The sequence below is a fragment of the Spinacia oleracea genome, chromosome 2 (assembly GCF_020520425.1).
Source record: "Spinacia oleracea cultivar Varoflay chromosome 2, BTI_SOV_V1, whole genome shotgun sequence".
NCBI lineage: Eukaryota > Viridiplantae > Streptophyta > Magnoliopsida > Caryophyllales > Amaranthaceae > Spinacia > Spinacia oleracea.
Window position 1 is genome coordinate 478,369 of NC_079488.1, and position 16,802 is coordinate 495,170.

At 37.9% G+C, this 16,802-nt stretch overlaps 1 long non-coding RNA gene across 2 annotated transcripts; it reads left to right on the top strand.

The window, feature by feature from the left end:
• Positions 1 to 10,592: 10,592 nt before the first annotated feature.
• LOC110778425 (uncharacterized) lies at positions 10,593 to 15,386 on the top strand. Of its 2 annotated transcripts, none has more exons than XR_002530807.2 (5): positions 10,593 to 10,840; positions 11,874 to 12,116; positions 13,838 to 14,299; positions 14,898 to 15,054; positions 15,168 to 15,386. It is a non-coding gene; the product is annotated as an uncharacterized lncRNA (long non-coding RNA). The 2 variants fall into 2 exon arrangements; XR_002530808.2 differs by having other exon boundaries at positions 14,962 to 15,054.
• The last annotated feature ends 1,416 nt before the right edge of the window (positions 15,387 to 16,802 follow it).

Sequence of the window (16,802 nt, forward strand, 5' to 3'; positions counted from 1 at the left end):
AGAAGAACGGAACAGTCGTTCCATCTTCAGGTATTTTCGTTATAGACTGTATACTTGCTAATTCAACTTCTTGGGTATTAGATACAGGTTGTGGCTCACACTTATGTTCCAATCCACAGGGACTAAGAAGAAGTAGAAAGTTAAGCAAGGGTGAAGTCGACCTACGAGTGGGAAATGGAGCACGGATTGCTGCATTAGCTGTAGGAACTTACTATTTGTCGTTGCCCTCCGGGCTAGTTTTGGAACTGGAAGAATGTTTCCATGTTCCAAGTCTTACTAAAAACATCATTTCAGTTTCTTGCTTAGATGCTAAGGGATTTTCCTTTATAATAAAAGACAATAGTTGTTCGTTTTATTTTAAAGAGATGTTTTATGGATCTGCTAGATTAGTCAATGGACTTTATTTATTAGATCACGACAAACAAGTATATAACATAAATACCAAAAAGGCCAAAAAGGATGATTCAGATCTCACCTATCTGTGGCATTGTCGATTAGGCCATATAAACTTGAAACGCTTAGAAAGACTTCAAAGAGAAGGAATTCTAGAACCATTTGACTTAGAGGATTATGGTAAATGCGAATCATGTTTACTTGGCAAAATGACGAAGCAACCTTTCTCTAAAGTTGGAGAAAGAGCAAATGAACTATTGGGTTTAATCCATACAGATGTATGTGGACCAATGAGTACAAATGCTAGAGGTGGTTTCAGCTACTTTATCACTTTCACTGATGACTTCAGTAGGTATGGTTATGTCTACCTAATGAAGCATAAGTCTGAATCCTTTGACAAATTCAAGGAATTTCAGAGTGAAGTAGAGAATCAATTAGGCAAGAAGATTAAGGCACTGCGGTCTGATAGAGGCGGTGAATATCTGAGCTATGAATTTGATGACCATCTGAAAGAATGTGGAATTCTATCAGAATTGACTCCTCCTGGAACACCACAATGGAACGGTGTGTCAGAACGGAGGAACAGAACCTTGCTAGACATGGTCAGGTCAATGATGGGTCAGGCCGAACTTCCATTAGAATTTTGGGGACATGCACTAAATACAGCTGCACTCACTATAAATAGAGCTCCGTCTAAAGCTGTCGAAAAGACTCCATACGAATTATGGTTTGGAAAGCCTCCAAATGTGTCTTTTCTTAAGATTTGGGGATGTGAAGTATACGTCAAACGATTAATTTCAGACAAACTTCATCCAAAATCTGACAAATGTATCCTTGTGGGCTATCCAAAGGAAACAAAGGGGTAATACTTCTACAATACATCTGAGAACAAAGTGTTTGTTGCTCGAGATGGTGTCTTTTTGGAGAAGAATCACATTTCCAAAATGACAAGTGGGAGAAAAGTAGACCTCGAAGAAATTCGAGTCGAACAACAAACTCTAGAGAATGCTCAAGATGACATTCAGGATGAAACTCAGAGATCTTTAGAAGAATCTGGTGAGAATCATGGTCAATCTAGAAATGTTACCCCGCGTAGATCGCAAAGATATAGATCTCAACCGGAAAGGTACTTAGGTATTTTGACGAACGAGAGCTATGACGTTCTATTACTTGAAAGTGATGAACCTGCGACTTACAAGCAAGCTATGACGAGCCCTAGCTCCAAGCAATGGCAAGAAGCCATGCATTCTGAATTAGACTCCATGTCTGAAAACCAAGTATGGGATTTGGTCGATTTGCCAGATGGCTACCAAGCCATTGGAAGCAAATGGGTTTTCAAACTGAAAAAGGACAAGGATGGGAAACTTGAAGTTTTCAAAGGTAGATTGGTTGCAAAAGGTTACAGGCAAGTCCACGGTGTGGATTACGATGAAACCTTTTCACCAGTTGCAATGCTAAAGTCTATTCGAATAATGTTAGCAATCGCTGCATATTACGATTACGAAATATGGCAGATGGATGTCAAAACTGCTTTCTTAAACGGCGTTTTAACAGAAACTGTGTTTATGACACAGCCTGAAGGTTTTGAGGATCCAAAGAATGCTAAAAAGGTATGCAAGCTAAAGAAGTCAATCTACGGATTGAAGCAGGCATCCAGGAGCTGGAATATACGTTTTGATGAAGCAGTCAGTGACTTTGGTTTCATCAAGAACGCGGACGAATCTTGTGTATACAAGAAGGTCAGTGGGAGCAAAATTGCTTTCCTAGTATTATATGTCGACGACATATTGCTTATCGGAAATGACATTCCTATGTTGAACTCTGTCAAGATTTGGCTTGGGAAATGTTTTTCGATGAAGGATCTAGGAGAAGCACAGTACATATTGGGCATCAAGATTTACAGAGATAGATCTAAAAAGATGATTGGACTTAGTCAAAGCACTTATATCAATAAGGTGCTTGATAGGTTCAAGATGGCGGACTCCAAGCGAGGCTACCTACCCATGTCTCATGGAATGACTCTAAGCAAGACTCAGTGCCCAAAAACACTTGATGAGCGTAGACGAATGAATGGGATTCCATATGCATCATTGATTGGTTCAATAATGTATGCTATGATATGTACACGCCCGGATGTTGCGTACGCACTCAGTGCTACGAGCAGATACCAGTCAGACCCAGGAGAGGCGCATTGGACTGCTGCCAAGAACATTCTGAAGTACCTGAAAAGGCACAAAGATGACTTCCTGGTCTATGGTGGAGATGATGAATTAATTGTTAAAGGCTATACGGACGCAAGTTTCCAAACCGACAAAGATGATTTCAGATCACAGTCTGGGTTTGTCTTCTGCCTCAACGGAGGAGCAGTAAGCTGGAAAAGTGCTAAGCAAAGCACCATTGCGGATTCTACAACTGAAGCGGAGTACATTGCTGCACATGAAGCAGCAAAGGAAGCTATATGGCTAAGGAAGTTCATAGGAGAACTTGGTGTAGTCCCCTCCATTAAAGGACCAATAGCCCTGTATTGTGATAATAACGGAGCTATTGCACAGGCAAAAGAGCCTAGACACCACCAGAGAGTCAAGCATGTACTTCGTAGATTTCACCTTCTACGAGAGTTCGTTGAAAGAAAAGAAGTCGAGATAAGCAAAATTGGAACTGATGACAACATATCAGATCCATTAACTAAACCTCTGCCGCAGGCGAAGCACAACTCGCACACTGCAGCTATGGGAATCAAGCATATTGGAGAATGGCTTTGATGTCTCTGTTTAATGTTTTAAAGTTTTAGAGTTTAAATCTTTGTAAAACATTATTGGTTAATCATTCACAATAAATGAAAAGAATTCATTTTTCCATTTAATTTGTGGTTTATTAAATGATGAGTCCCTTCAATTTGACGATATATTCAAGATAGACTGTCAGGACCAGTCCTGTGACTAAGAAATGTCTATCAAGTGAACTTGAATGTCAAAGGTTGAAAATGGTCCCTAATCGGAGTTTTCTATAAAATTGGACGCATAGAAAACGTTAGACGATTAGAATGCAAGATGACTAGTAGTTCTGTTTCTTGAACTATGTGGACATGGCAATGTCATAATCATTTGCATAGATACTTACTTTGGGAAGACTAGTATCGGACGAGACCTATGAAACTTTACTGTAAGAGATGAAAGTCTGTCATAAGTAAATTTCATTAAATTATTAGACACTAAATCCTCAATACCTGAGTGATTTGAGATTACTTGTTTGAGAACTGGTTGCTTTGACGTTGACCAACCGTCGCACCGTAAAAGGAGGCTATAAAGGCAACGCTCAGGTAATCACCTATCAAACGAAGTCTAATCTCAAGATCGCAAGATTGGGATTGTCCTCCCATAAATCGGGATGAGATGCTTAAAAGTTGTACAAGGCCACTCGGAGAGCTAGAAACTGTGAAATGCATGGCCGTGCTCGGATGAATCATAGGCTATGATTATCTGTTTATTTGATCAGTTGAACTCTGAAACCGAGGAACACCTCTGGACATAATAAGGATGACAACTCTTACCTTATGTTCAAGAGCAAGCATCGAGTGACAAAGGAATTAGGAAATGCACACTTGTCCCTAAGGACAAGTGGGAGACTGAAGGAAATAATGCCCTTGGTCCAAGTATGCATTCTATGTTAAGTCTAATAAATGCGGTTCAGTATTAATTAACAAGTTAATAATTCAGTGAGATCAAGTGAGCTGAATGCCTAGCTAGAGGCCGCTTTAGTTCAAGTGGAATTAATAATATTAATCCACAGCTTACTCTTGACTGAACCCGTAGGGTCACACAAATAGTACGTAAACGGATCAAGTATTTATTAGCATTAAATACTCCATCTATGAATATTCGGAACCGACGGATCTTGGTTTCAGTGGGAGCTAAGATCGTCACAGGCAAGGAATGAATACTCCGGAAACGATGATATTGCCGGAAACGGAAATATGGATCGTATCGAAAATATAAATATTATCCAAGTCGTAGATGTTGCCGGAAACGGAAACATGGTACGTGTCGGAAAATATTATCGGAAATGGAAATATTGCCAGAATCGGAAATATTGCCGGAAACGGAAATATTGTCAGAATCGGAAATATTACCGGAATCGGAAAATAATTCCGGAAACGGAAATATTAAATATTTGTTCGAAACGGAAATTAATTCCGGAATCGGAAATATTAAATATTGTTCGTATCGGAAATGAATTCCGGAATCGGAAAATTTAATCGGAAGCGCATCGTACGAATAAGCATCGGACGAGGCCTGCCGGACGAGGCCCAGCACGAAGCCAGGCCATCGCCCAGCAAGCCAAGCGCGCCGCACAAACAGCCACGCCAGGCCCAGCGCAAGGCCAGGCCCAGCAGGCTGCGCGCAGCGCGCACAGCACGCGCAGCGCACAGCGCGCACAGCACGCGCAGCGCGCAGCGCGCGCGGGCGCTGAGTGGGCTGCTGCTCGCGCGCACGCATGGGGCCCATCGTGGCTGCCGTGCGTGTGTGTGCAAGTGTTTGTGTTCGTGCACGTTTCCTAAAACATGCAGAGTTCGGTTAATGATTAAATTCCTAATTCTATTTGATAAATTAATTAAATTAGAGTTCTTATAGGATTCTAGGTTTAATTAATTTGTATCTGAATAGGATTTCGATTCACTTTCCATACCGCTATAAATATGAGGCTAGGGCTCACAATTTATAACACAAGTTTAAAAGTATTCAAAGTGAGTTTTTGAGAGAAAAATTCAGTCACACATTTGCCTATAAAGTGCCGAAAATAATAGTACCTTAAGGGCGATTCTAGTTGGTCAATCTTAAGGCGGATCCGGACGTGCTGTGGACTATCTACGGAGGGACGACACTTGGAGTCCTAAAGACTTGTTCTTGTTCGGTTCGGGCGCAGCTAGGGAAGGCACGCAACAAAGAGTATGCATCTAATCTATGCTAAATGATTATGTGTAAATAATATGTTTTCCTGGGTTTATGGTTTTTCCGCATGATTTATGAATTGTCATATGTATCATAACCTAACAATTTCACCTTCTACGAGAGTTCGTTGAAAGAAAAGAAGTCGAGATAAGCAAAATTGGAACTGATGACAACATATCAGATCCATTGACTAAACCTCTGCCGCAGGCGAAGCACAACTCGCACACTGCAGCTATGGGAATCAAGCATATTGGAGAATGGCTTTGATGTCTCTGTTTAATGTTTTAAAGTTTTAGAGTTTAAATCTTTGTAAAACATTATTGGTTAATCATTCACAATAAATGAAAAGAATTCATTTTTCCATTTAATTTGTGGTTTATTAAATGATGAGTCCCTTCAATTTGACGATATATTCAAGATAGACTGTCAGGACCAGTCCTGTGACTAAGAAATGTCTATCAAGTGAACTTGAATGTCAAAGGTTGAAAATGGTCCCTAGTCGGAGTTTTCTATAAAATTGGACGCATAGAAAACGTTAGACGACTAGAATGCAAGATGACTAGTAGTTCTGTTTCTTGAACTATGTGGACATGGCAATGTCATAATCATTTGCATAGATACTTACTTTGGGAAGACTAGTATCGGACAAGACCTATGAAACTTTACTGTAAGAGATGAAAATCTGTCATAAGTAAATTTCATTAAAATTATTAGACACTAAATCCTCAATACCTGAGTGATTTGAGATTACTTGTTTGAGAACTGGTTGCTTTGACGTTGACCAACCGTCGCACCGTAAAAGGAGGCTATAAAGGCAACGCTCAGGTTATCACCTATCAAACGAAGTCTAATCTCAAGATTGCAAGATTGAGATTATCCTCCCATAAATCGGGATGAGATGCTTAAAAGTTGTACAAGGCCACTCGGAGAGCTAGAAACTGTGAAATGCATGGCCGTGCTCGGATGAATCATAGGCTATGATTATCTGTTTGTTTGATCAGTTGAACTCTGAAACCGAGGAACACCTCTGGACATAATAAGGATGACAACTCTTACCTTATGTTCAAGAGCAAGCATCGAGCGACAAAGGAATTAGGAAATGCACACTTGTCCCTAAGGACAAGTGGGAGACTGAAGGAAATAATGCCCTTGGTCCAAGTATGCATTCAATGTTAAGTCTAATAAATGCGGTTCAGTATTAATTAACAAGTTAATAATTCAGTGAGATCAAGTGAGCTGAATGCCTGGCTAGAGGCCGCTTCAGTTCAAGTGGAATTAATGATATTAATCCACAGCTTACTCTTGACTGAACCCGTAGGGTCACACAAATAGTACGTAAACGGATCAAGTATTTAATGGCATTAAATACTCCATCTATGGATATTCGGTATCGACGGATCTTGGTTCCAGTGGGAGCTGAGATCGTCAAAGGCAAGCAAATGAATACTCCGGAAACGATGATATTGCCGGAAACGGAAATATGGATCGTATCGGAAATATAAATATTATCCAAGTCGTAGATGTTGCCGGAAACGGAAACATGGTACGTATCGGAAAATATTATCGGAAATAGAAATATTGCCGGAATCGGAAATATTGCCGGAAACGGAAATATTGTCTGAATCGGAAATATTATCGGAATCGGAAAATAATTCCGGAAACGGAAATATTAAATATATGTTCGAAACGGAAATTAATTCCGGAATCGGAAATATTAAATATTGTTCGTATCGGAAATGAATTCCGTAATCGAGAATTTAATCGGAAGCGCATCGTACGAATTAGCATCGGACGAGGCCTGCCAGACGAAGGCCCAGCACGAAGCCGGGCCATCGCCCAGCAAGCCAAGCGCAACAACCACACGCCAAGCATGCGACCAGGCCCAGCGCAAAAGCCAGGCCCAGCCGAAGCTTGGGCGCGCGCGCGGGGCTGCGACGAGTGGGCTGGCGCTGTGCGTGGGCCGCAAGGCCTGCGTGCGGTGCTAGCGTATTACTCGAAGTGTGTTACTCGAATCCTAAAGCGTATAGAATTCGTTTAATGATTAAATTCCTAATCCTAAAAGATAAATTAATTAAATAAGAGTTCCACTAGGATTCTAATTTAATTAATTCGTATCCTAGTAGGATTCCAATTCTCTTTCCATACCCCTATAAATATGTGGCCTGGGTTCACAATTTATAACGAGTTTTCAAGTATTCAAAGTGAGTTTTTGAGAGAAAAATTCAGTCACATACCTTGCCTAAAAGTGCCGAAATTATTAGTACCTTAAGGGCGATTCTAGTTGGTCAATCTTAAGGCGGATCCGGACGTGCTGTGGACTATCTACGGAGGGACGACACTTGGAGTCCTAAAGACTTGTTCTTGTTCGGTTCGGGCGCAGCTAGGGAAGGCACGCAACAAAGAGTATGCTTCTAAACTATGCTATATGATTATGTGTAAATAATATGTATTCCTGGCTTAATGGTTGTTTCCGCATGATTTATGAATTGTCATATGTATCATAACCTAACACTCCTTCCCCCGAACCATAGGAGGAAGATTTTTTGCAAACTCCTCGTCTGAGGAGCTAGAGGAGTCATCTTCAAAATCCTCGCGGGGAACGCGGGGACGGGAAGCCACATTCTTTCTTCTCTTAGGAGAAAGTGTTGTTCTAGTGGCCCCGTCTCCTGTATCATGGGAAGGATAGACTCCACTCCTACTTCCTTGGGACGGGTTCGAAAAAGGAACCCTATCGTCCCCCTCTCGCGGTGCACCCCATGCACGCACGTTAGCTGTCTGTCTAATTCGAGCCATACCGTCCTGCATAAGGGACAGGACGTCTGACTTTAGCAAAGAAGGAAAGAGATAGGTGTCATAACCCCCAAGACGCCTTCACATAATACTATAAACAATAAATGAGAGAGGTCCCACAAACATGCAAACAACAAGGTGTTGATAGAAAACTTACCAGAAAATGATCAAACTGATGAGAAGTCTTGGCAAATCCTCTAAACCCTCAAGAACACTGGACAGCCAATCCAAGAACACTCAAGCGCACGCACCAACAGATATTTGGCAGAACAGAATTTACTTTCTCTCTCTAAAAGAAAAAATCGCTCTGAAGTAACAAAAGAAAAATGAAAGAGGAATTGAAGCTTTTAAAGGAAAATCTAAGCTCGGAAAGGCCCTCACACGTGGCGTTCCTCCCTATCAAGCAGCCTACCCCACAGTGACAAGGGGCATCCTCCTTGCGGGGCAAATGATGTGGCCTAAAAGAATGCCACCTAACTGCACTATCAAAACCCAGAAGGAAGAGCCCAGGCCCAAACAATAAAGAGGTCTACATTGGGCCTAAACAAGCCTACAGAACCAAAGGCAGGACACGTGTCCCAATCTTGCGTAAACTCTCAATCATGTGGGACCAGTTCCCGAGTAACCCTAGCACTATAAATAGTGCAAATCCCTAGGTAAAAGGGAATTCAATTCTTGCCCAACCACAACAAACTTGTCTTTGCTCTGCCTTCTCTCTACAAATCACTTATCTCTCTAGCTTATACTTACTTAAGCATCGGAGGGAATATTCCTACGGGGAATATTCTTGTTTTGCAGGTTGCCAGAAGTTCGTGCCAAGTCATACTTGATACCTCCGAGGAGCGCGTGCCACATCAGCGCCGTAAAAGTTCCCACAACAAACACCGTATTGGGTTAGTAGCATGTTTTAATTAAAGAAATTGGTTTTGATGATTGAGTTTATAATTTTCAGATTTAATTAGTTTATAAAGTGTTGATTTTTGAAGTCAAAACACGTTTTCGGATTAAACCATTGTTAGGGTTTTGGTTTCAAATTGGTTGAGCAATTGATTCACATAATTTAATGACAATTTAAATTATGGGAATCAACTTAAATTTCCAGAATGTTTTTAAGCTTTAAAAAGTTGGTTTTTAAGGGTTTTAAAGCTAAAAAGTCAATGTTTTTATGTTAGGACTTGAGTTGACTATTTGAGACTATTAAATTAACGATTAATGAATGATTTCTAATTAAACTAAGGGTTTTAGTTTCTTAAATAGTTGCTGGAAATTTAGTAAACATGGATAATAATTTAGTTCTCTTATTTTGCTCTATAGGAGTTGATTTCTAGGGAGTCGTGATTCGCACAATGGCCCCCGTACTTAGGTATTCCAGGTACGTACAAGACTAGGGTGACCACCCATCCCTTGAGGACTTTATGAAGTGAATTGAATGCGAATCATGTGAACTTAATGATGTTATGAATTCATGTTTGATGATTGGGAATGATTATGTTATAATGAATTCATGTTTAATGTTGAGAACAAGCATTGTTGAATCTACGTGAATGAGCATATTGAATTATGCTTTATAGATTCTATTGAACTATCATGTTATGGACTTTTATAATCGTTGAATTATGTCAAGCATGTTGTTCAAGTTGGTTTGCATGTATGAGTAGTGCGCATGCAAGTTGTTATTATTATTATGCTATAGTACAGGATGTCTAGCATAATTATTGAGCCAATCGAATGTTGCTAGTGAGCAACATATATTCACTACTACAAAAACACCTTTATAAGTCGCTCTTTTAGTGTCGCCTCAAATTATTGTACGACACCAAAACATTTAGAGTCCCATTTTATAAAACTGGCGACACATAAAGTTGCTAGCAGATATTTCAAAGAGACTAGCGTGTCGCCTGTGTTTTAAAATGAGACTTTAAAAGTTTTGGTGTCGCACATTAGTAACAGGCGACACCTATTTCTTCTAAATTTTCTTTTCAATATTTTTTTCAAAATCATATTAAATAATTTCAGTGTCGCCTGTGATAAAAAAATTGGACTTTAAAAGTTTTGGTGTCGCACGTTGATAATAGGCGACACTTATTTTATTTTTTTTAAATGAAATGAAATACTTTTGGTGTCGGATGTGATATAAAAATGTGACTCTAAAGCGTTGGTGTCGCACATTAAAATAGGCGACACCTATCCCTCCTAAATTTTATTTTTATCTTAAAAATCATACGAAATAGTTTTATTGTCACCTGTTAATTATTTTATGAAATATTAATCGATACTATATTATAATTACTAGCGTACATTACATCAGAAAAAACGGTTAAAAAATAAAATTGCATAATTAAAATCCAAAAAACTAATTAAAAAAATAAATTCACCAAACGAATATTTTCTAAAGATTTTTCAATAAAAAAAATAAAAATTACCCTAAACATTTCGCAGGAATTGAACCCGCTTAAGTACTTAACCTATTCTCAATCTCCCAGGCCTCTCGTAATCTTGCGGTTCTCACAATCTCTCATAACCCCAGTCATCATCTTCCTCCACCCCAATAATCTTCCTCTCGCAATCTTCGGAACTCACAAGTCACCATCAGTCATCCTCTCTCAAGATCAACTCGAGCAGTACGTTCATCATCTCCATCCAATTCACCATCTCACAAGCGCGCAATAACAGCTGGTTTTCTACGCAAAGCGAATACAACAAACAAGGTAAGGGATTTCTTTGATTCGTGAAACTTCTGCAAAATTGAAGTATTAATCTTAATTTTTTGTGTTTATTTTATTATTTTGTTATCGATCTCTTATCAGATTAGGCGTTTTTCATCTTAAAATTATTGAATTGATATAATTAAATTGGGCGTTTTTTTCATCAAAAAATTATTGAATTGATATGATTAAATTGGGGTTTTTTTTTCATTGAAGAATTATTGAATTGATATGATTATGATTATGATTATTGAATTGGGCGTTTGTAGTGTTTTAAATTGAATTGAATTCATATGATTACGACTATTGAATTATTGAATTGATATGATTAAATTGGGCGTTTTTTTCATTAAAGAATTATTGAATTGATATGATTGTTGAATTGGGCGTCTGTAGGGTTTTAAGTTGAGCGTTTTTTCCATCAAAACATTATTGAATTGTAGTATTTTCAGTTTTGCCTCTTTTTGTGTAATCCATAAAGTCAGGAATCAGTCTATTACACGTTCTTAGTGTGTGTGTGTGGGGGGGGGGTGGAAGGGGCGTTTATGGGACAACAGGACCTCTGTTGGCTCTTGTTGGATGCTAATTTTACCCCTTAATATGGAGTGTGCCTCAGGTTATGTGGTTTGGGTGGGTTACTGTTGCTTTAGGGGAATACTGGGGTTGGGCGGAACTAGCACAGAAGCAACACATAAAGTTGCTAGCAGATGATGAGTTGTTGAGCAAGATTGATGAGCAAGTACTTTGGGACCAGAACTCTAAAAAGTGAATAATATTTCAGTTACTGAAGCTCCTTATTGCACCATCCATACTGTTTCCCTCCATTGTCGATTTATATTGTGAACGTTGGCTTCAGTTTTCTCTATTATAATATGTTATTCAGAATGATAATATGTTATTCAGAGTTGTCAAGTGTGCCATATAGTGTTAGTGAGTTCAGTTAAATCCAGATAAAGGTATTTCAGGTAAAAAGTAGGTTGGATATAAACACTAGCATCATATTCAAAAGGTCTTCATTTTTCCTATGGACGTACAGGTATCTAACTGGTTCACCAGTGCAAGAGTGAGGCTGAAGCCATTTGTGGATGAAATGCACGCGCTTGAGAGGAAAACTCAATGCTCAAAGGCCGAAGATACCGAGAGAATCATCGATTTGTCAACTGACCACCAAACTTCGTTGCATTCCCAACTTTCTGAGAAGTACTTCCAGACTACATACTCTTGCAACTAAGAAAACTAGTTTAAGTACTACTCCATCCCAATTCGGCAAATTCTCATGGTATGTTATAACTTATAAGGATACACTTTTTTAATTTCTACAAGGAAAAGGAGAATTCAGCGGTTCATGCATGTACATTTTTTTTGGTATTAAAATGGAATTTTTAATTTCTTGTTCATGATTAATTGTGTGCTTGGACTAGTTTTCTTGTCTTAATTCGGTGGGACTAGCATTATTGAATCCCTACAATTTTCAAGGTCTGTTTGATCTCTGCTTTTGTACGCTATTGGTGCTAAGTTGCTAACACATTAATGACTGGTGTGTTAGAGTTCTTTGTTATGTTTTGAGTAGAGGTTCAAGTAGAGTAAAAGTACAGACTCAAAAGTTTTTCAATAACTGAAGCATAGATTCTATACATGATCTTGTTAATATTTCACTCCTAAGTTTAAATAAGTATGTCCCTTATGTTTTAGTCTTTTCACCTTGATTTGTGGATGCACCGTTGTGGACTTGTGGGTACTGCTGGTTTGAGATCAATTTTGTAGTCAAATGGGTAAAGTGCTGCTTAGTAGAAACCTAGAGAGAGTGTGTGTTCCATTGTGAGTTTTTCCCAATAACATCTGAAAGACTGAAACTATTTGGTTTATCAAAACTAAAGGATTTTTGTTTGATTAATTCGGTGATAAAAATTTCTGGTATACTTTAGTTAATAAAATAAGCTTAACTGATTTTTAATTTTGTTTTCATGAACAAGGTTTGTGTGTGATTGCTGCTGAATTTTCTCTTGCTCTATAGAAAACAAATTTTCGTTAATTTTCATGGAAAATAATTGAAATTTGGTATTTCCAGACTTAATTTTAATGAGAAATTAGACGAGGTATTAAACAAAGTATCTGCATGATTTTCTGAAGCTTGTAGTTGATGGATAACAAGTCTAGAACCATAAACCAACAACAAGTCTAGATGTTCCCATGGATGATGGTATAGATCGATATTAAAACATGAACCTTGAGTAGGACCTCGGTTGGCTCTTGTTGGATGCTTAGCTTTCCCCTTCGTGTGGAGTGTGCCTGTGGTTATGTGGTTTGGGTGGGTTAATGCTGCTTTAGAGGAATACTTTAGGGGAATACTGGGGTTTCCAGCAAGGTTAGGGGCGAAACTAGATTAGACCAAGGGAGGTGCATACGCTGATTGCCTGAGGTTAAAAGTATTTAGAAGCAGCTTAGCATCATAAAATAATTTCGTTTGATGGCAAACGAGATGTATCAGTACATATTGGAATCAATGTTCGAATCCTACGACCGACTATCTAAGTATAAACTACTTCTAATTTTCATTTTGCTTATCGTTTTAACTTTGAAGTGACTCCTATATATTCCTCTCTGAATAAATGCTACCGAGTACTTAGTACTTTTTATTTTATTTGATCTTTGATTGTTTAATTTCCTGTCTTTAACCTATATTCTGTAATAATGCATCTTATCTCTCTTGATAAAAAAAACTTAATTAAAAAATAAGTAAATGAAGTAAATATGTTATTTGACCTGGAGCAAGTAAACAGGAGAATCCAGAGCTCCATCGTGCAGCAACTCAAAGTGAAGATGATCCTGAAACAGAAACGGGATATCCAGAATCAGATCACTTTTAATTTCAGAATGACGTGGAACTAAAAACTGATGATGATGACTATATTTTATTAGATATCTCATTGCACCCTAGCACATTGTCAGAGCATAGCTTGAAGTTCTTTTGTTGTTTCTGATTTCTTGTGTGACTTGTAGAAAGTAAACAGGAGAATCGCATCGTGTCACCTGCTAAAGGAGGAGAGTTACATTCTGCAATAGCTCAAACTGAAGATGATCGTGATACAGAAAAGGAAAGTCAAGGATCGGATAACTTTGAATATCAATATGATGTGAAACTAAAAACTGGGATGCAGACCACTGATTTAGGCAATAATCACGAGAGGGAGAAGAAGAAAATCGGTGCGCATATCCTTAATTTAAGTGATGATGAGAGAGTGAAGAAGAGAATCAGAAGGTATGCATCTGTAGAAACAGAACAAAATGAATGGTATTGTATGGGTCCACTTGGAGACATCAGGGGACCTTATAAAATGTCAATGCTCAAGCAATAGAATGAATTAGCTGCTCCATTTGCTAACAAGTTCAAAGTTTGGAAGATAGGCCAGTGTGAAAAAGATAGAGTGCCGTTGTCAGATTCTTGTCGCTTAGTCTCCACAAGTAAGTAATCTTATCTTTCAATCTGTACAGAGAAAATAGATAATTGTTCTTGCTGGCTTAACTACTTGATGCAAGTTTTTGCTTTAACTCTAATTTGTTGACCATTCAAAAGTCAGAACATTACAACGTAGGTAAGAAGAAGTCCCCATTCCTTTAAGTATCTAATTTATCTAATGAGATTACTACTCACATAAGGTTATTTTGGATTCTCCTATTTCTTCCGAGATTGTGACTTGTCTGATCCTTTAGTTACTTTCCTGCGATCAAGTCATGTAAAATCTCTTCAATCAAGTGAAAATAGGTCTAGAGATCCAAAATGAAGTATCTCTGGTGGCTTTGAGGAAGCCTTCCACCATATACATGAGATTTCTCAAAAGCGAAGGGGCATATCTGTACTTGTTGGCATATCTGTACCTGTTGGCATAGTTGTACCTGTTGGCATACCAGCCTATTACTACTCTTTTACACAAGTAGCACCTGTTGGAAGACCTGTTTTCTTTCTTTCTTCAAGCATAAGTAGTTAGCACTAGATTGATTTCTTTCTTTCTTCAAGCAGAAGTAGTTAGCACTAGCTTGATTTCTTTCTTTCTTCAAGCAGTTAGCACTAGCCTGCTTTCTCTCTTTCTTCAAGCACAAGCAGTTCACACTAGCCCTTCTTTCAGAATCAGAAGAAATTGGCAATTGGCAGAATATGGAGTACATGTATATATCAAATAGTTTTACTTGGATTACAAAGTATTAGTAATCTGGAAGAGGTACGTGTATGTGTATTTTTGTTATTATAGATTTATCTCATTTTGTACTACTATATATGTGCTAGATTTTATCCAAACTTTACTAATTAATACATTATTTTGTTGAAATACAGATATTTTCTCCAAACCCATACACTCAAGAGGAGATCGATGATGTTCGAGAAAAATGGCGTAGATATTTATTAGTAGTTGTTTGTAGTCATTTTCTAGTTTTCAGAGATAGAAATAAACTATAACAAATTGTAGGTTATTTTTTGGAATACAATTATTTATACTTGTTGAACCAACTTTCTTGTTTGAATTAATACAAAATATTTTCGCAATTCTGCAAATCTCAGCTCTGTTTATTATTTTTGTGAATTTATTATTTATTTTATTACGTACGTAAGAAATAATTTAAATTAGCTAGAATAAAAGTAAAACAAAAAACTAAAAATATAATACACACTTTAGGTGTCGCCTCCTATAATTACATGCGACTCCTTATGGTTTAATTAATATATATTTTTTTTAAAAAAATACTTTCCGTGTCGCCATTTGGTATAATAGGCGACTCAAATGGGTAAAAAGGTAAAAAAATAATTCGAAAAATACTTTCCGTGTCGCCTGTAACATTAAGAGGCGACTCTAAAGGTAATTAGCTTAATAAAAATAATTGTGCAAAACATCTTTTGTGTCGCCTCTTAGTATGTTAGGCGACTCGATTACTAATACATTTAATAAAAATGTTCGGAAAATATTTTTTCGTGTCGCCTATAAACTTTAGAGGCGACTCGTATAATTAAAAAAATTATAAAAATAATTCCGGAAATATTTTCCGTGTCGCCTATAGAGATTAGAGGCGACATTAAAGGTTAATTAATTCTTTTAAAATAATTAAAAATTACCTTTCGTGTCGCCTCTTAGTATAATAGGCGACTCGGAAAGATTAATTAATAAAATATTTTTTTTGCAAAATATATCTTTAGTGTCGCCTCTTACATAACAGGCGACATGTATAATAATATTCGTGTCGCCTCAAAGGGGCGACTCCAAAACACCAAAAAGTTTTAGAGTCCCTAGCTTCAGAGTCGCACCATAGGCGACACTAAAGACAATTTAGAGGCGACTCGCAAAGGTGTTTTTGTAGTAGTGATTCTTCCAAGGGGTAGAATATGTTGAAGAGTCTATGTGAATTGAATTAAGGACAATTCGTGCTAAGGGCACACCCCACTTGTTAATAGGCAATGTCGGGTTATCTCAAACAATGTTTTTGAGAAGGAACAATGGGAGTAATTTCACTTGAGTCTTGTTTGATCACAAGTCCTAAAAGAAGTAAAATAATGAAGTGTCATTGTTGAATTGTTTAATTGTTTGTATGTTGTGTCTTGAGTCGCCTTGAACATAACATATTAATAACGTAAAGTGTAACCCAAAAGAGCTTCAAAACTCTTGGAACGTATATACCTTGAGTATGAACAATGGGGCGAGACTTGCCGGAAAACTTGTACTCCTCGAATGATACAAGACGTTGTTTCATTCTTTCTTTTTAAGCCGTTGTGCATTGGAATTCCGTCGGTAGGATTCCGACTTATTATTATGTGGTGCATGGTGGGCTCCCATCACCCTTTTTATTCCTTTTGAGGATACTTTACTTTACTCGTTCGAAGCTACTTTTTATTAAACTGTGAGTCAAGAGTCGTGTCATGTGTCGAGTCTTATCTCCATGTTTAATTGTTTATTTTATGGCTTTTGCATGTTGATTATTT